Genomic DNA, 20,761 nt, shown 5'->3' on the forward strand with positions numbered 1-20,761 from the left:
GGGGCTGCACATGAACGAGTGCACAAGCCACTGGTGTCCAAATGGTTTTTTTCTTGCGTGCCAAAATTTTGGTGGTAAAATCACTCAAGGGCCAAATTTCCAGCCTCCAGACTGAGTCAGTGAGAGGACTTAAAGCGAACCCCGGTCCACCATGTTCCTCTCAGAACATGCAGAGACAAAGGATCAATAAAAAGTCACAGTTTTAAACGCTCTCTGCGTCAACAACAAATCACCTCATGATGTTTCATAAGGTAATTAATGAGTATGCGTGGCAAGGTAAGTCAAGATAAGAGGTGTGATACTCGGCCCGGGATAACGGATAAAATCACAACACTCTCATTCATGTCAGCAGCGCCACCCTGAGGAGGCAGGAGGTAGCGCTGAGTGAAGTGTTTTATACATCTAAACGTGTGTGTGTGTGGCACCAGAGAAAAGATGAGTCAGGATGATGAGATGAGGTGATATCAATATTTTTTCCCACTTTTGCACCTGCGATTATTTTACTGGTCTGAATCATCCTCATGCAAAAAATGTTACATTTTTTTAAAATCCATTAACTGACTTTATAAAGCTCACAGGTAAACTTCCTGTTTTCACTCCGTTATTGAGAGAAATGCTTCTGACACGCATGCACAAACAGGATCCTGTAGAGGGGAGAGACATCAGATGTTGGTGGCTCAGTGCCTTGCTCAAAGGCACCTCTGCAGTTCTAGCCCTCTCCAGCCACGTGACAAACTTCCACTTACGTCTTCACCGAATCTTTAACCGACGACCCTCCGCTTCCCAACCCGACTAAATATCCCCCCTCATAAATGTAGAGCTGTTGTGAATTTATTGATAACGTTGGAGCCAGTATTTGGCTGCATGAAGGCAGAGAAATATTTACTAGAAATAGCAAGCTACAGTTCTATAAGCAGGGTCTCTTACTTTATGAAAAACTCTGGATTATCTCTCACCTAAAGCTCATATCTCAAACAGATACAGTAGCAGGCCCTCTTTGCTATTTGAAGAAAATCAGCCTCTCTTCAGTAACTGTATCTCTGCATAGCCAGATGCCTCCCGACTATTGATCTCTATCCACACTCCTTTTCAACTGTGTTGTGAGCAAATATCCCATGAAATATTTATTTCCCCAACATTTCTCCTGCTTTAAATCCAGGGCTATCCCTCCCAGTCACACCTGCTGATCCAAGCCATTTTTGAAGGCGTGGATTTAGCCCTCCCTCGGCTGTGCCTTTAGTGGGTGTTATTCAGCGGGTTAGAGCCGCGTCGCTGCACATTAAAGGCTAAAGTGGAGGGAGCACAAACACGGCCCCTCTTGGCCTTCGTAGGCAGCGGTGTCACCCCGGTCCACCTTCTCAGACCGGCTCATCATCATCTGCTGTGGAGAGATTCGGAGGAGAGGGGGTCTGTAGATGGAGTAGAAGCAGAGTGTGTGTGTGTGTTTCTGTGTGTGTGTGCGTGTGTGTGTGTGTTTTTGAGATGTTTGGTTTGCATTCATGAAGCTGATTCGGGCAGGCTTTGCTGAATGGGATTAAAATAATTTCCCTCTGTTTAGTTTTCACAGTTTGCCTTCTTTGTTTCCGGGTTAAATTGGGTTTTGTACGGGAGGTTATACTTCAATTTTTGAATAATCCTCCTGAGAATAATCACTGTGCTGATTCCAGCATTGTGGGAGTGGTCCAACCAGCATCCAACAGGGCAGTGCGTGCTGTCAGAGGGGGCGACTCGGGGAGGTTTCCGACTGTCATCGCAGAACTTGAACATTTTCGGCCCCTGAAGCAGCTGCCTTCGCTGCCTGTTGACAAGCAGCGTGTTTGAATGAACATGTCAACACATCCCCTGCTGCTGTGTGTTAAGTGTGTGCATGTGTTTGTATACTACATGTACATGTGAGTGCATTTCTGAAATGTGCAGTGGGTGTATAATTCAGTGAGGGAGGAGGGAGACGGAGCACATTTATATTTACTTCATCCCAGCCAGCTCTGCACTCACATTTTATTTTTCTCTTCTCTCCCTCTTTGTTCCGAACTCCCAAACACTGCACTGATCCAAAGTTTGCGTATAGCTCCAATATACACACAGATCACGGCATCCATAAATAATAGAGCGCACATAAATTAAACATCGAAGCTGAGTTCGAGATAGCCGCTCACAGTTGGCCGCCTAAGACGCCTCATTCTCTCCCTCCAAGACTTAATTAGAAGCTTTGCATTTCCTGTCTGGAAAACAACAGGAGGAGGAAAAAAAAATACACAAACAAACACAGGGGGAAGAAAGCCACAGGGAGCGTAGCCTTTGATTTCCCAGCAATGCACTCTGTTATTACAGTTTGCAATAATTGAGAGCTACGTGTGAGGACAAAGCCTTGAATAAGAGCCTCCAATAAACACCTGGTTTCTTCCTCTTTTATTCACCTCTGGTCTCTTCAAAGGTTACTCCTTACACACACACACACACACACACACACACACACACACACACACACACGCATGCCCTCTCCGTTCCTGACATGCATATCAGTTTGCATCTAAAGAGACTGTGCAGATGCAGCACAAAGTGCCTGGTAACCTTGCACAGAGGCAACATGGAAGCAAAGTAGTGCAGACAACGACCACATGACCAAATGATTCTGACATCTTTGAAGGCAGCGTTGGTCATTTTCCTCCAGATCCACTTTTTCAGATTCTGGTTGAACTCTTCTTTAGGTCCTGACAGAAATTAATAACTCAGGTTCTCTGAAAAAGGAACAAAGTAAATCAATCATCTGTATCAGTTTGTAAGTCTGTAAAAACTTCAACCAATGTCTGCCACGAGGTGCCAATCTGATGAACCAATCACAGGCCTCCCTGTCTCCCTGCTCTCTGATGAACCAATCACAGCCTCCCTGTCTCCCTGCTCTCTGATGAACCAATCACAGGCCTCCCTGTCTCCCTGCTCTCTGATGAACCAATCACAGGCCTCCCTGTCTCCCTGCTCTCTGATGAACCAATCACAGGCCTCCCTGTCTCCCTGCTCTCTGATGAACCAATCACAGCCTCCCTGTCTCCCTGCTCTCTGATGAACCAATCACACGCCTCCCTGTCTCCCTGCTCTCTGATGAACCAATCACACGCCTCCCTGTCTCCGTGCTCTCTGATGAACCAATCACAGGCCTCCCTGTCTCCCTGCTCTCTGATGAGCCAATCACACGCCTCCCTGTCTCCCTGCTCTCTGATGAACCAATCACAGGCCTCCCTGCTCTCTGATGAGCCAATCACACGCCTCCCTGTCTCCCTGCTCTCTGATGAGCCAATCACACGCCTCCCTGTCTCCCTGCTCTCTGATGAACCAATCACAGGCCTCCCTGTCTCAACTGCTACAGATGACAGATTTTCTTTGTTCCTTTCTTTAGAGAACAGGAGTTATTAATCTCTGTTTCAACCAGACTCTTAAGAAGTGGATCTGGAGTCAGTCAAACAATGATCATCAAAAATGTGAAATTACGTAACATACTTTTTCATCCCATGTTCAGGGATAACATTTCAAAGACACGATGAGCTCCAACCAATGGGATGAGTCGGCCTTTCTGTGTAGCCTCATTAGGTCTGTCCACGCGGGAGACAGAAGCACGCGTCCTTCTTAATTATGACTTTGGTGATATTGAGAATGACATTTAGGATCCGTGCCTGCCCGTGTTTTTGTGAAAGACCTGCATGAGGCCCATGTGGTCTGAGAGGTGCACTGGGGATGACAGCGCGGCAGCATGTTAATGTGGAGGAGACAACGGGGGTGTCACAGAGACGATGATGGCGTGGTGGCGCTGGTTGTCTCCTCTTGATCATTCCTGACACGAACACGAAGGAGCGAACACGCTCGAATCAGAGGGCGAGTATTCTGATCACTGCTGGCGTTCCTCTAATCAGCCCATGATGGCATTTTGAGGACAGTGTCAGACGATGAAGGATGTTTAGACGGGCTGAACCGACGCGTGCTCTTCAAATCACCTGACCTCGGGACGCTCGAGGCGACCACATGAGGACGAGACAGTACGCCTTTTCATGTGTGGCGTCGAGGGGACATAAAAAATGCAAACGGGTAGCTGGCGGCGTTCACTGCGAGCTCCAACAAGTCAGGACACACGAGGGGATTCATGATCAACACTGGACGCTGTCACTTCACACACCTGGGTCAGTGTGTTCATTAATAAGCCCCGCCCACTACCAGTCAGCCAATTAGGCCCCGTGTCAAATTGGAACTCCGGCGCCCCCTGCAGGAACACACAGGTGGCGTCACTTCGTCCATTAAAACGTTACAGGTGCTTTACAATAATCACTGGCTTTACTTTTATAAGTAACAGTTTATTATATTTCCACTTTATTATTAATATGTTGATGATTTAACATTCTGCTTGATGTTGTTATTGTGAGTAGTTTTCTATCTTGCACATTAAAAGATATTTACTCACTTCCTCATTCACTATTAATGAAAGGCAAACTTAAAAGCTGGAGTCTGCTGTGTGCTCGTGTCTTCAACCTTTTAATGCAAACAAAGCATTTGACCTAACAAGCGCCAAGCTAACGTGTTGTTGTAGCCGCCTAATTGCTTTGTCTAAAAGCGCCACACGGTCCACGGCACGCCGACTTTATACATTATTTAAAAGTAGTATAAGTCGTAAAGTGGGAAGCTTTTCCGGGTTCAGGAGAAGTTCAGCCGTTTTGGGAGGAAGATTATAAATCTGCTGTCATGGGAACCTTTCGCTGCGGTTTTGTGTTTTAAGGCAGAATTCCCGTTTTGAATGTAAGAACAGGAAACGCTGGAGGTGCAGCGTAGCACACATGCAGATCCGCACGGCGACAGCTCATTTGGCATCATTTGCATTCCAACTGCCAGACTTGGAATGATATGTTTGGAAGGAGAAGGCTGAGAGAAATTAAGGAGGAATCAACAGACTTGGTGGAGATGTGACTCTATTAGCAGGAATAATGAGGCATGTGGGCAGCACGGGAACGACTGTGGACGAGATGGATGCCGTGTGTTCTCCTTCCAAAAGCGAAAAACGCAGCCATGCCTTTCTTCCCATTACGATAAAAACTACTGAAGAGATGATGATTCATTGTGACACATGAAGCTGTCTTCATCCAGGACAGCTCCCGTTGTTGTGTTTTCTGTACATTTTCACCAAATTACATTTATACTCGAGAAATCAAGAGGGAGCTTTTGCCTTTGAGCAGCAAGAATAAAAAAAAAAAAAAGCATATCCATAATAAATCAGTCGTAGGTACAGAGTGATGAATTGAGAATCCATGCTGCTTGGTGTCCTCTGCAGCGAGCAGCTTCCCCTCTCCTAAACCAGTCTGCTCTCTGTGTTCTCCCTTTGAAACAGCAGCCAGGCGTTCCATTACACCGGGGTGTGCTGTCAGCGCCTGCCTCTTTCACACGTATTATTTTCCTCTTTCATATCTGAAAATGTGCAGCCAGATCTAATAATACAGAATCCAATTGATGCTGTGGAAAATGTAGCACTTTATTGGGGAGAGAGGAAAAAAAAAAAAACAACAACGACGACAAATATCATGTCCTCCGTGTGCAAATGTCAGCCGCTGAATCTCTAATCCGTCTGGATAAACACTCTGAGTCCTTCCTGTTTTTACTCCCATTAAAAGCTCCGTCACAGTTTTGTGTCCGGGGAGTTACCCCGAAGACATCTGGAAATGCAGCTCGTCACGTCTTCTCCACCCTGAGAAGACGGGACGTTGGCGCACGACTGCGTCTCACTTCCTGCTGATGAGAGGAAGTGGACGAAGCTCAGCAGAGTATTCACCAAAAACATGACCAAAGTACACAGCTGTGAGTCGGTTGTCTTTTAACCGAAGGGTCAGGGGTTCGATCCCCCAGCTCCTTCAGCGACATGTCAGACACTCCCCACAGCGTGTGAAAATGTGCTAATACTGATGGACACGCTCGCAGCTTCTACCATCAGCGTGCGAGTGTGTAGGTGTGACCTTTGGCGTGAAAGAAGACAAACGTGCTCACTGAGCAGGTCACAGTGACGGAGGCAGTCAGAAGAAGAAACCTCAGAAAGTGTCTCAGCTAAGCTAACGGAGGGACGTACAGATGTTTGTCTCTAATGACCGAGCCGCCTGCGCTTCCTTCACGTCCAACATATTGAATCCAGACAGCGTCCATCTTGTCTTCAGGGCTGTTTGAAGCTCTTCCCCTTTAAGTTCCATAAGTTCTGTCAGTCTACCATCATTAACACTTCCATATGTGTTCACCTTTCTTTCAGGTCACCAGCTAAGTTTCCCACAGCTCCAAGACCTTTAAATGTCATTTGAAGAACACAGATTGATGAATGAGGGATTCAATGATGCAACTGACTTTATATTCACAGTGTGTAGCTCCGCCCCCAGGCTGTGACCGCAACCAGAGTTATTTTTCAGTGGTATAAAAAGCTCATTTCTTTATCGGTTCACACTGTACTTTTTTTTTTTACCAAAAAATATTTCATAAATCTGCGTCATGAGGGGCGTGGCTGAGCCTGTGACGTCGACACTGATAAAAAACGATCATCATCGGGCGGCATGGAGCCTCGACACAAACAATCCACGCCATGCTCAAAATGTTTTAACAAGAACCAAAGTTTATTCCCTTTTTAATTGGAGACAACCCATCAAAAGGTTAACGTGGTGTAACCGTCAATTAGTGAGCGTGAGATAAAAAAAGAAACTTCATAATGTGTTCTTGCAACATCAACTTTTAGCTGGCACATTGACGGCGGTGGAGACTCAGCCGCGATGATGTAAGCGCCTGAAACTCCCAGAGAGTGGTTGATATCTTAACTACGCTCGCTCGCTCGGGACTTTTTTTTTTTTTCTTTTCTCTTTTTAATTGATTAGAGATGTTACGCTTTAAGAAGCAATTGAGATGAACAAGACTTGAGCGCTAACAGCAGCAGCAGCTGGACGATCAGGCGGTGCATCCAGAGACACATGTGAAATCTAAAACAGACACATCAAACTCCCTCTGAAGAAATACCACAGCTCGATTTGGATGCAAAACACAATCCCATGCTCGGCTGGCTCCTCCCACGAGGGGCCGGGAGATTAAGATTTAATGGTGATAGTGAGGGAATGACACTATCAGTCTGTCGTCTCTTTACACTACATCACCTCTGCTGCATCTCTTTCTCTGCCCAAAAACACGCCGCTGCAGACGACACACACGTCCTGCCGTGCACGTCGTCAAGTGGAGGTAACAAACACGTGTGTGTGCGAGTGTGATTTACACGCTCTCATGCAATCTACGATCTGACAGGAAGCTCAGAGTCTGGCGGGGGAAGTCGACTTGTAAATTAAAACTGGTGGAGATGATCTTTTTTGTTGTGTGAATCCTTCAGAATCGACGGGCAAAGCAAACGTTCCTGAAGGCGACGCAGCGATCTGTGCTGTGCAAACAGTGTGATACATATACAGGTCAGAGGTCATCAAGACATGTGCCTGATGCATTATCATGTGGGGTATAAGAATGAGAGGCCAAGCTGTCAGATTAAATGACTTAATATCACTAAAGATTGAGGATCCATCCATCAATTATCTATACTGCTATCTGTGCTGCTTCTTCCTGGTTGCGGGGGCTGAGGCAGATCTCAGCTGTCACTGGGCGATCGGGTCAGTCACATGACTGACATATATAGAGACAGACAACCAGCCACTCTCACATCCACACCTACAGACAGCTCAGAGTCAGCAGGTAACCTAACCAGCGTGTGATTGGACCGTGGGAGGAAGCTGGAGAGAAGCCACGGCATGCACGGGGGAGAACATGCAGACTCCTCCTCTCAGACGGGGATTCAAACCAGCAACCTCCTCGCTGAGAGCTGACAGCACTCTGCTCCATCATGCAGCTTCTGTTCTGTATGTCATCATGATGTCTTAATAAGGTCAGGCTTTTTTAAAGGATCTATATAAGTAATATTCCCTTTCCCTTAATTCTTGAAGAGAAATTCAAAAAATGAACTCAAGCTGACGTCGAGGGTCAGGCTTCTATTTGTAAAAGTTACAGGTGATATCATGTTTAGCACACATGCAGAAAACATTATGCTACATGTTGTCTCAAAATAATTACGACAAACAAACGATGTGTGTCGCTAAGTGATGGCGACAGGACAAAATGTTTAGTGATAGTTGAGAATAAAGACGTGGAGTCCCTGTGAATGACTTTCTGTTCGAAAGTGAGAGCGGCACAGCACCTCCTGTACTTTGCAATCCATAATCTTCAATTATGTATGAGCCATAGATGCTTCTTTTAGAAGCTGTGAGGAGTTCATGGACTCATTGGAAATTTAAAGGACGCTCCTGGTGTGACATTTTAACAAAAAAAAAAAACAGAAAGGAGGGTGACGGAGTGAACCGTGGTCCCTGGATAGCAAACATCCTCGTCTGCACTGACGAAGAATCGAGCGCTCGCTCAGTGAGGAGGCTTGATGCCAGCAGTCGGAGAAGGTGAGAGCGACAAAGCCAACGAGGCTAAAAGACGTGAATCAAACAAGCCATTTACTTCTTTGAGCTCATGACATAACGGCATTTGAGTTCAGAGAAGGCTGTGAGTGAACTACTTTAGTCAGTCATGTAACAATGAGCGTCCTACTTTGCTCCCAGCTTCATGCAGGGCAGCGCAACACGAGGCAACATGGCTGCCATGTCTACCTCCTGATACAGCTGCTCCTTTCTGTATGAGGCAAGGGAAGACTTTGAGCCTGACTGATTTGGATTTTTGGGGACGATACAGAAAAAAATAATCGTATATATTGGCCGATATCTTTCTTCGATTTTCTCCTCGATCTGTAGAGATATCGATTCAGATAAACACATTTATTGTGTTGTGGCCGCTCAACTGGAGAGTAACTGATCGTGTACGTGCGTTGTAATTAATACAGCGCCCTCTGCTGGTGACAGAGAACTGCTAGAGTTATTCAACGAAACTTAAACGAAAGGCGGTTTGACTCGTGAGTACATCGAGTAATATCTGTGCATAACGGAGATCAGTACAGTAATAAGCTGCTCTTCAAACCGCAGCTGGAGATCCATGAAGAGGATTTTTAGTTTTCAGAATGAAAAATGTTGTAGCTGTTATAAAACGAGCAACAATATTTGAACGGCACACTAAACTTTAAAATGGTTTCAGGCAGTGAGTCACACAATCATGTCCTCCTGACCGAACAGAGAGCACAGAGAGGGATTTTTTCTATCTTATGCAATACGTCCATTTCTATCTAACTTAAAGGCACCAAGGAAGTAACGACAACTCGAAGGGACAAAGCCGCAAAGAAACAGTGTCTGCTGCTCACCACTTTGAGAAGCAATCATCCCCTCAGCCATGGCCTATTCTTCACTCTCTTCTTTTGTTGTGGTCCTCCCTATTCTCCTCGTTTGATCTGTAAGGAGAAGAGCAGGAAGTGGTCAAACAGTGCTTGGAAATGAAACGGACAGTGAAGAAACAAGGAGGGAGTGACAACATGCCATCTAATGGGGCCAATACAGAAGTGCACAATCCTGCAGTTCTTTGAGTGTCCACTAGAGGCTGGCAGTCACATCACTGTGTCATCACTGGCACACCGTGCAGACGGATCATTTTGATTTTATGAACGATACGAGTTCTCCACAGTCAGGCGTGTAGCTGAGCTGATTGACAGGTGGGCGCCATGTAACGGTTTGTCAGGAGGCTTAAAACCCGCCTCAGCTCTCAGCCTGTCGTTAGCTTGACTCAAAGTTAGCCTGAGACAGCATTTCCAGCACGGAGACCGCCATCCACGGGACTCCAGCGCCCCCTGCAGGGACACACGGAGGACTCCAGCGCCCCCTGCAGGAACACACGGGGGACTCCAGCGCCCCCTGCAGGGACACACAGAGGACTCCAGCGCCCCCTGCAGGAACACACGGGGGACTCCAGCGCCCCCTGCAGGGACACACGGAGGACTCCAGCGCCCCCTGCAGGAACACACGGGGGACTCCAGCGCCCCCTGCAGGGACACACGGGGGACTCCAGCGCCCCCTGCAAGAACACTCGGGGGACTCCAGCGCCCCCTGCAGGATCAATAATTATAGTCCGTGGTTTTATTTGATCTTATTTCTAAACACTGTACAGTCTCAGCACTCTGCTCCGTCCAGAGATTCAATTTGACCAGAATTTCCTGATTTTCTACTTCTTTTTTTTTTTTTTTTTTTGAATTCCGAGCAAACATTGTGACCTACGCAGAGCACTCTGCTCCCTGGCCATCTACCCTCTCTTCTATAATGAGCCCCCTTATCCAGACTGCAGGAGGAAACACTGTGGATGGTGATTATGCAAAAAGGCGTGCCTGAGTTGGTAATGCGTTGATGAGAGCGAGAGTGGGAGAGAAAGAGGAGACAGTTATCTCCTTCAAGTCCAAAGGCAACACAGAGAGATTAAAAAAAGAAAAAAAAGAAAAAGTTTGACTCACTTGAACACTCTTGTTGAAATCACTCTTGACACCCTGCGCTATTAGTACACCATTAATAGTTCAAGGGCAATCGCTGTCCTGTTTTTTGATCATTTATCTGTTGGATCTCCTCGTTAAGCCTGAATCCACTTCCTCACAATGACCGCAGAATATTGATGAGCTGTGGAAGGGAGATTTTACAGAATTTATAATGTTCCCCTCTCTGTCTGCCCTTGATGTGACATATGAGCCAATCGTCTTTGACATCCCACACTGACGCACTGGATTCCTTTCTCCTCATGTAGTTCACTGAAGAATCACCGGGTAGCCATTTTTTTTTTTTTACAAATGAACTCCTGAAAAGATCCAGATAATTTTAGGAGGAATGCTCCGGAGCTTCTTCTGGTTCTGGTTGTTGAGACTCTCCCTGTCAGACGGGAGGGGAGGAGTCCACGATATGATTGACTTTCTATCCATGCTACACATTTGTGCTGACCAACAGTCCAGATTTCTCCGGCGTAAAGTCCTCCGTAACAAAAACAAAAAAACAGTTTGATGTATGCAGAAGAAAATGGAAGGAAAATGTGGATAAATTAAATATTGTTGGCTTGGACGTCCCATGTCGTCTCCATGGTGCAGCCAAGCAACGACACAACCAGCTTCGACCTCCTACACTCACACACCACGTCCTGAAGCCTCCCATCCTCTGACACACACACACACACACACACACACACACCAGACTGTGTGTTTGGAGACTGGGCCTTTGGTGTCACCGCCCACCAGCCTCAGCTCTCCATCGCTCTCCCGTCCTTTATTACGGTTTTTCCTGCCTTTGGTTCTCTTTAAAAAAATCAATATTACTGAGTTCCAGATAAATGCCGGCGTATAAACAAGACTATGATTCATGCTTAAATGCAGTTTATCAATGCATATATTATGATTTCATTACCAGTCATTAAAGATTAATCACTTTAAAAATATTCTCACCAATTTCCTTGACCCCCAATAAGCTTGGCCCCAATTCGCAGAGATGCATTAGCGCGCCATTCGCCACCTGGAATCAAGATGCACTCCAATCAAGACAATGATGTCCCTGCTTAATTATGTGACCATAAAGGCTCTTAGTATGCAGGAGCACCTGGATGTTGTAAAAGACATCAGCACTTCATCAGCCTGCGTTCTTTACTGCCACGGCCCCATTTCAGATATTCAGGGCGGATTTTCAGAGAGCGGGAAACAGGATTTATTTACCGTGAATTCCTGGTGCTGCTGAGAAGAAGAACACCTGTTCAGTCATTGGTAGCAAAAATGCTTTTTTTTGTGTGGCTGCATTAGCGGTTCAGCTCTGTCCCCTCACAGAGAGGAGGTTGCTGGTTTGAATCCCTGCCTGACAGACCTCGCCTCTCTGTGTGGAGTCTGTATGTTCTCCCCGTGTACGGCGTGGCTTCTCTCCATCTTCCTCCCACAGTCCGAACACATGCCGGTTAGGTTACCTGCTGAATCTAAATTTCCCCGTATAGGCTGGTTGTCTGTTTCTATGTGTCAGCTCTGTGATTGGCTGGTAAAGTCCAGGGTGTAACCCCGCCTCTTGTAACTCTATCCGGACTTTTTGGTACTCGAGGAGACACGTTAGGACTTCACAGTTGTAGCAGTGAATATTTATTGAACAATAATGATAAATATTTGTCTTTTTGAAATGGTTGGAAAGGTGCAGGATGAAGCCGAGGTTTATTATGCAGGATCAGAAACAGTCAACAGTGTTTCTGCTTTCAGTCAGACGTTTTTTAATTTCAACGTTTATCCGAGGTGATTTCACTGCAAGCCAAAATAACTCGCCCTCCTGATCCAAACTTCTTTCCTTTCAGCTAATGATACACAGCTAATAAAGCAGAACCAATTAGTCTCCACAGCTGGGTCTCTTTTATATGTTCCTTTTTAGATTGGGAGCGTTTGATTGCTTGTAAATACACGCCTGATTTATACTTCTTTACTGTGTAAAACTCAGCGGGCCCAACGACAAGAAAGCAATTAATCACATTATTATGCCAATTAAGAAGTTGGTCTGCTTCAGTGAAGGTGGAAAATGAGCGAGGGAGTTGAAGATGTGAGAGTGAGGCCCTCCAGGAAGTTAATGCCAACCATTAAATTACATCCATCACTCCCACGCCGCCGCCGCCGCCACACACACAAGGCTTCACGTGTTAGCGAACACTGGAGGGCTGTTTAAAACCTTTGGCTTCCTCTTACTTATATTTCTTTGCTGATCAGCATTATGTGTAAAAAGGACTAATTATCTTTCTATAACATATGTCGATGCTCCGATTACAACAACAGGGTGGGAGTAAACAATGGATGCTTTTTTGTTTCCTGTAAGCTAACGAGAAGCTAAAACGCTAACATGAAATCAATGAGTCCTCTCGACCCTCCTCCAAAACTTGGAAGCCTCCATTCTGTCTTGTGAGATCAATAAGCCGTCTATGCTTTTTGCCATGGCCGGTCCCAGCTGACACTGGGAGTGAGGCAGAGTTCAACCTCGTCAGCGGTGAGAACACACACTAACCTGAATGTCTTTGAAGTCTGCGAGGAAGCCGAGTGAAGCCCAGGCGGCCACACAGAGAACATGCAAAGTCCTGTCAACGGGTTCAAACCGAGGACGCGCTGAGAGTCTGCTTCACGTACAAGCGACCTGTGACTGATAGAAGGTCGCCTGGAGCTGCTTCTTAAACAGTCACTACGTTTAAATATAGAGATATTGCACTCGGGCGTCGATATACTCTCGCTTTGAAAACACCTCAATCTGACCTAAACTGGCGTGGACTTTTAACACCGGGCGTCAAACAGCATAAATACAGTCTACAGAGGAAAAGATTCCATGTTAACTGTTTTTGCACCAATACACCAAGACAAACTCCTCGTATGTGTAAATGTACTTGGCAATAAAAAACAATAAGACAACATGGATGTTAAATAAAAGTTAAATCAGAATTGAAGGTCAAACATCCGGCCAATCACTCAACTCCCCTTTCAAGTTGACTTTAACCCGGCATAATGAAGTCATGGTCCCTGTTTATCAGTGGGAGGTTGTTGTTGTTGTTGTCTGCTCGTCTTATGCATCATTTATTTCGTGTCATGCCGGTCTCTACTCTCAGCTCTTTTACTTTCCTGCGAGTGTGACCGACACACACTTGAAGAGTGAACGCGAACCCAAGAGCAACAACGTCACATGGTTTCACCGTTACGGCCCACTCACAGGCCGGCTGCTTTACATTCAGTCTTCCTCTCGTGTGTTGGCTGAGAGTGTTTGTATGTTTTCCCTAACATGGGCCGAACTGCTCAAGAAGTCTGACCAAGCTTTCAGGTCCCATCACACCACGGGTAAAAACAAACTGCCCTCTGGGTAAACCGGCTCACATCAATCTTTGATAGCTCGGTTCAGGGATTGGTGGGATTTTTTTTTTGCAGCACTTCACATCCAAAGTACAACGATCGACTCGACGAACAGTCGCAAAGAACGACTCGAGCTCTTTTAGGAACCTTGACTGACACACGAGACGCTGCAGGCGCTTTCATCTACGACAGGCAGGAGTAAAAATAAACAACATAGTACAAACTGTACTCTAACTATGAATTCATTATAAATGTTCAATTATATCACTTTGAAGATGAGCATCTTATGCGAGGACTTTCATGGCTTAGTGTGAGAGAACGACGAATCCTGCAGCGCACTTTAAAGGAAGAGTGTCCAACATGTTACCCATCAATCATAACTGCAGTGTGTCCTGTGTGAATGTGTGTGTGAGTCCTGACTGTCTCCAGTGAGGGAGAAGCTGGAGTCCTGCTGGCTGTGTTGTTGTCAGAGCTGTGTTTACATGGACGGGACGGCAGGCTCCTCCCCTTGTGTATAAAAGCTGTTTGAGTCAAGAAGAAGAAGAACATACTCACTGATTATTTGGATGAAGAGTTTTTAGATCATTCTGTGTCACTTTACATGAAGCTAACGAAGCTAACGAAAGAGCGCTAACATTAGCATGCTAACACAACAGTGCAGGACACAGGTGATTGAAGATACCAGCTAACGAAAGAGCGCTAACATTAGCATGCTAGCACAACAACAACGCCGGTCACAGCTCGGGCCGAGGACGCGCGTTCTGATTGGGGGGGGGGGGGGGGGGTTGGAGGTGTGTTTCTGGAGGACAGCGGAGGTGTCATTATGGAGGAGGCGTGGCCTAACAGGGTTTAATGCTGGAGCTCAAGGGCGACATCTACTGGATAAAAAAAATAATACAAAACGGCTCGCACAATCTGAACAGTTGTGTTCATTGTAAAAATTTGCAGCTCAGTAAAGAAGACGGAGAAAAACAAAGGAAAACGAGGACATACACGTGTCTGTTTGCATGCCTGCGTTAGCGTTACGAGTGACAAACACATTCACATTTTTCATCACATACTTTTTTCTCGACATTTCAATTTGCTGTAATAACAACCCCACATGTGAGTGCACTTGTACATTTTCTCGATCTTCTTGATGTGCCACGCTCCATTTACAAACACTATATACTCTATTGTGTGCGCGGCCTGTGTTCATTCTGACAGGGGGGCTTCCTGAGGGTCTTTGCATCAAGTGGAACCATTTTGACGGGCCTTGGCTCCAGGGGCCTCAGCATGAGTCCTCAAAGGATGGAGGGGAGAAAAAAAAGAAGAAGAGCGGCTGCGTTTGCGGGTAGGCTGGAGGGGGGAGGGGGGGCTGCACCACCACATGCTTCATATCTGATCCCTTTAGCCGGCTCAGTGGCCCATACCTTCCCCTTAATGAGATGCGGCAACACACGCAGACACATGTAGCACGTCTGCTTTAATCACAGCGGAAAGCTCTGCCTTCTCCTGCACCCCCTGGTGGCATCGTGCAATTTTTTTTTTTTAAGAGTAACAAAAACACCTGTCAAGAATAAACGGCACACCACCAGAAGAGAAGTGTGTGCTTATGGTTCTTTCTATCCTACTAATACGTCATCCTTTGAAGACAAAGACTGTGTCTCTCTCTTTGGACGACTTGGATTGTGTTGGGAGTGTGTCTGACAGTGTGACTGCAGGGGGCACTGGATGATATTTCAGCATGATACATTTAATGAGCTGGTGAAGAGTCGTAATGAGTATTGCTCTGAACGCTTCGACATGAAATCTAAATTGTAGACTGCCGTTCGCTCTGATAACTGCGTGGAAGTCTAAAGCTTGGCCCTGCTGCAGAGATTACACACACACAAAAAAACCTTTTTGACAAATCTCTTCCTTAAAGAGGGCGGCTCATGATCATATATACTGGCTGCTGTTCAACTTCAGCGTTCATCAAAGACTCCTTCCTGCAGCCTCGACTCTTAAATTCAAAAATGCAGCAGCAGAGGCTGCAGAGTTTTCTTTCAAAGCTGGCACCACGGCGTGTTGTCTCAAGGCTTCTGCTCTCTTAGATTAATGATGATAGATCAGGTTAACGTTGAATTCTTTCTGATTAAATTACAGACGCGTGAAATAATTAATACCACAATTAAACAGGTGCTGATAAAATACATGGTGTGATGATTTGTGAAATGTTAATTACGTCTGCAATGCATTAATCTATTTTACTATTCCATCCTAGATATGAATTGATGACGACATTTCTCAGGTATTATTCAAATATCTTTTGATGGGGTCTTGGGGGGGCGGGTTTTTTTTTTTTTGACTTCATTGTACCGGACAGCTGAAGAGAGACAGGAAGTGTTTGGAGGGGAGAGAGGAGGAGGACATGCAGCAAAGGGCGAAGGTCAGATTCAAACACAGCCTCTGTACATAGGGACGAGACAAAACCACTCCTTCTTACAGAAAGCAAAATAACATTTCCATTGAGCTTCACTGCTTCACAGACGTCTTTGCTCTTGTTATTTTGTTTGTCCATCTTTGCTCTGGGACTTTGGAAAGTATGATTGTCTTTTTCTTCAAGCTTTCGTTTACTACGACGTTTGGGAGCTTACTTCCTGTGATCGTGCAAACATCAAACTGAGAAACGAGATGAAGTCTGAATTCACAGCTCAAAGTCTCAAAGAAAGTGTGAACTCCTCCAACATGCTGATCTGCTTCAATATTCGTCCATTCCTCTAAAGGTGGGCGGGGCCAACTTGCACCCATTTACTCGTGATGCCTCTGTTACTCGCTGCTTATAGTTTACTCATTCATATCCCAGATTTCAAACAGACTGTGATACAGACGATATGATCCGTGTGTTGAAGGCTCTCTTCTCACAATGTTTTAATTGTTCCTTTTCTTTTTGAATCCCTCACAGAAACTTTCCTCCGCTCTGCTTTGACATTGAACCGACTTGCTTGCATCATTTCCATGATATTATATCAGGTCACATCAAAGTGAGATGAACTCTTTTCTTGTGAGTACACTGTGAGCTCAGCGTGGCCTAAATAACACCGATAATGAAGCTGTTATTCCACGCATTCATTTTCAACACGCACCTCCGTGTCTCTGACTTTGTTCTGTTTCATTGAGCTTATTATGTTGCATAATGTACCACGATGCTCCTGACATACACTGTGTTGCAGGATTTGGTTACATGACTGGTTGCTCATTAGCAGCATGTTTGGAGGCCTGCTTTTTTTTCTCCTCCTGCAGCTCCTCTGAGGCTGCACAGACGTGACGCGTGTGCACAGTCTGTGAAATAACTTCATGTGATAGGTGGAGGTGAAAAGGAGGAAGGGATGATTTCTCATGTCTACGAGAAGCTGCACTGAAGAAAAAATTTTCAACTGCAGCGTGAAGCGCACGCAACATGCCATGAAGTGGGTTATGAAATAGAAACATACAAGATTCAATAAGAGCAGTAACAGCTGTAACACGTGATCCAATAAAGCAGAGATTATCCACCTAACACGAGCTCAACACCAAAGCATTCAGTGTCATTTTATGAGCACTTCAAAACAACGCTATAAATAGACGTCCAGGTACACGGCAGCAGAGGCACCTCCACCCACCTTGGGGAAGCTCTCTGCCTTCGTTCCACCCTGCAGCTACTGTACGCCGTTTCTACAATCTCCTACTGCCGAGCAATTGTCATCATGTGGGCGCTCTTTCCCTCGCAGGCTGTGAAATGAAGCGTGCCTTTTTTCAGCGTCTCTTCCTTCCCTCCTGCTCACGGACGCACACTTTGGTGATAAAATGACGAAGGGCATGAATTAGTGTGGGACAAATATGGGCTTCTATGAGGCACACATCATCCTCTGACACGAGCCGTCTGACAGGTTGGCAGGTGCAGCCGGAGCGCTCTCTGCCTCCCCTTGAGCTCTCCATAGTGAGGACTATGAAATATGGACAGCAGCAAATTGAGATTCATCAGGCACGCCTGCCTTGCTCACCGAAATCTATATTCAATTTTGGAGCATCTGTCATGGCGGTGGCAGGCTGAGGCATGCTGGGATTGAGAATCACTTAAGTCTTCTGAAATTGTACATAAAGGGAAAAGCTGTTGGTCTTTCTGACACTCTGCATTTCTTTCTCTCTCTGTGCAGGGGAATTCACAGGAATGATTATTTTTTTGGCATGTATTTCCTTTAGTGGATATATTAGTTTTAGTCTCTTTAAGTGCTATTATATTGGAGGTGGAAGACATCGGCTCTTGGATGACTGTAATCCCCGATTCAAACGTATGTGCACGCCGCAGTCCGTCAACACGGATTGAACGCTCCAATCCAGGTGGCAGTAATCTGTTCCTAATTGTTTGCTAATCACTATTAGCAGCATGACACAGCAGGCCACCAACTCCCAAATAATCCACAACAAGGTGGGCAAATGATACTGAAATATATTGATTCATTTGTCCTCACCTGTGGACTCGGACCTTCGATCACACTTCTCAACTCAGGTTCTTTATTTCGTCATGTGACGATGCTCGGACCGGGAGCATGAGAAGAAGAGAGCATGAAATCTTTGATTTTATGGCAAAGTGCTGAACTCAGTTTTTCCTTTTGTCATGCAAATAAAGCGTTTATGATTAAAAGAAAACAATTGGCTAATTATCTGCAGAGGAAGGAAGCGGAGAGGTCAAGGTTTTATCTGCGGGGTTCGTCTCTGAAGAGCGGATCAGAGTGATTTCTCATTACGGAGCATTAAGCTCACATCGAGGATCGACCAGTGGGCGAGCAGGAAGTGCTCAGCGTCGTCTTCGAGGACACGGGCGTGAGGTTGGACCTGCACCCTTCACCCCCGAGCTCTCTTTAACCCACGAACGGCTCGTTCTGATGATCCAGTCGCGCTCATCCACTGACCTTACATGCTTGATTTTTTTTTATTTGGTGTGAAAAATAAAGCCAATGGTGCAACCTCCTGCAGTTCCTGAAGTGTCCACTAGAGGCTGGCTGCAGACGCACAGGAAGTCACATACACACCCATTCAAAAAGCCTGTTTTTACAGCAGACATGAACATGTTTACAGCACATAGGTGTGATTAGCTCATGTCTCCATCCACACACACTGTACGGGGGGGGAATGTTTTGATGACTCAGCAGTTTTGATTGGATGAAGGATCAGAGTTATTCACAATAAGGCGTGTAGCTGAGCTGATTGACAGGTGGGCGCCGTGTAACGGTTGGTCAGGAGGCTCTACTGTTTCACATCAGTGAGCTCAATGCTCCCTTGTCGGCTTTACAAACGACATCAAACACACACAATGTCATCCAGGATATTTCACAAAGATTAAACATGCACCGTTATATCTGCTGAGGCCGTTCAGCGAGTACGACTGTTATTGTTTAAACGTGACGTTTCATCTTTAAGGAGAACGCATCATGTAAAGCTCTTTATTGGTGAACAATGAGTCAGCTGATAGAGGGAGACCAAAACTAGAAACGATACTCAGAAATCCTCGCGAAGGCTGCGGCTGTCACTTATAAAAATCCAACTACAAATGAGTGGAAGTGATTTGTTCTTTTAGAAAGAGGACGTTTTCCTTCTAATCACAGTGATGACGTGGAAAAACGGGAGATCAGCGGCCTTGACCAGTCTAGATTCACAAGTCGGAGTCCACACAGTCTGAAAAAAGTCGTCACAACTAGCTTGACAGAAGGCTACAGAGTCTCTTACTGTCGATTCTGATGGACTAGAAAGGCACGGTCAGAACGGAGGAAGTCGTTTTCCTTGGATACAGTCGTCCCCATGTTTCTACACAGAGATGATTTCACTATGAATGTGTGGAAGATAATCAAAGCACCGTTCCTGAAGTCTGGAGAGCTCAATCGCTTGATTGTTCCGCCTGTTAAGACACGGGAGAGGTCAGAGAATATGTCCGAAGCAATTACCCCGGAGGGACGGGGGGGAGATATCATCCCCCTCAGAGCGAAGCGGCGGGCACTCCCTCATTCTGTATGCATGCAACGCGTCGGATAAAGCTGGAGGTATTTTTGTCATCACTTATTTATTTCCTGAGTGACTTTGTGCTGCTACAATATTTACAAGGCCCCTATGTTACATCACGTGTTTGTCTTTCAAATGATCCGCCACAGCGCTCCCGGGCCTCGCTCAAACTTAGCTAAAACAAACAGCCGAGTTAATCGACTGCAGACATTTTGAATGAGCTCGCTATCAGAGGCTCCCCTCGCTGAAGCTTCAACACTGCTGATGATGATGATGATGATGCACAGTTTATCCCATGTCATGTTGAACCACATGATGACACAAGCAAACATCAGTAGGCTTACACGCTTTATGACGTCTGCGTGGTTAAAGAGCTCCTTACAGTTAAGCGTCTGCAGCCTCTTCCACTTCAGCCCCGTAAATGAAAGCAAAACATTTTGCTGCTATCTCTTTACTTTTTTTTTTTTTTTTTTTTCCCCGTCTTGCTCAAACGGCTGCTCCGGGATCAGGCCGGTCCCTCGGCAGAAGGGAAGTGGAAAAGGTCACAGCAGGGAAATGAGAGAGTCTTGCGAGCCGGAGAAGCTACATTTCTGCGCTGGGTGGCGGGCTGCTTAGAGATTGAGTTACACGGGTACATTACGCCACTCTCTGGCTTTATGTCCCCACATCTGGATAAAAATACAAACAGCAGAGATATTTGTGCCTTGTCTCCGGGAGCTCCACACATAAATATGATTTACCAGGAATGTGTGTGTTTGATAAAACACACGTGGCTGCACCTCAGCGTGTAACGGAGACAAATAGGAAGAGGCAGCTGTAAGCAGGAAACTCTCGTGCCTGCAGTGCACACTCGTCCCCCGGCTGGAGAGAAAAAAAACAACTCGGTGTTTTCATTAACCTGCATTTCTTAAACCTCTCGAGCTGCTTTTTTTT

General features: G+C 45.9%; 1 protein-coding gene across 5 annotated transcripts in view; it reads right to left on the bottom strand.

Moving 5' to 3' along the window:
* lingo2 (leucine rich repeat and Ig domain containing 2) overlaps nt 1-20,761 on the bottom strand; it is a 196,190-nt gene that overhangs the window by 72,373 nt on the left and 103,056 nt on the right. For 2 of the 5 annotated variants that reach the window (XR_013779836.1, XM_079352034.1), the window contains exon 4: nt 9,329-9,415. The exons of 1 other annotated variant lie outside the window; for it this stretch is intronic. The gene's annotated coding sequence lies outside the window, so the exon portion shown is untranslated. Of the gene's footprint in view, nt 1-9,328; nt 9,416-11,431; nt 11,499-11,582; nt 11,714-20,761 lie in introns of all 5 variants that reach the window. 2 more of the 5 variants (XM_079352035.1, XM_079352036.1) reach the window with 2 other exon arrangements.

The sequence above is a fragment of the Symphodus melops genome (genome assembly GCF_947650265.1).
Source record: "Symphodus melops genome assembly, chromosome: 9".
Lineage (NCBI taxonomy): Eukaryota > Metazoa > Chordata > Actinopteri > Labriformes > Labridae > Symphodus > Symphodus melops.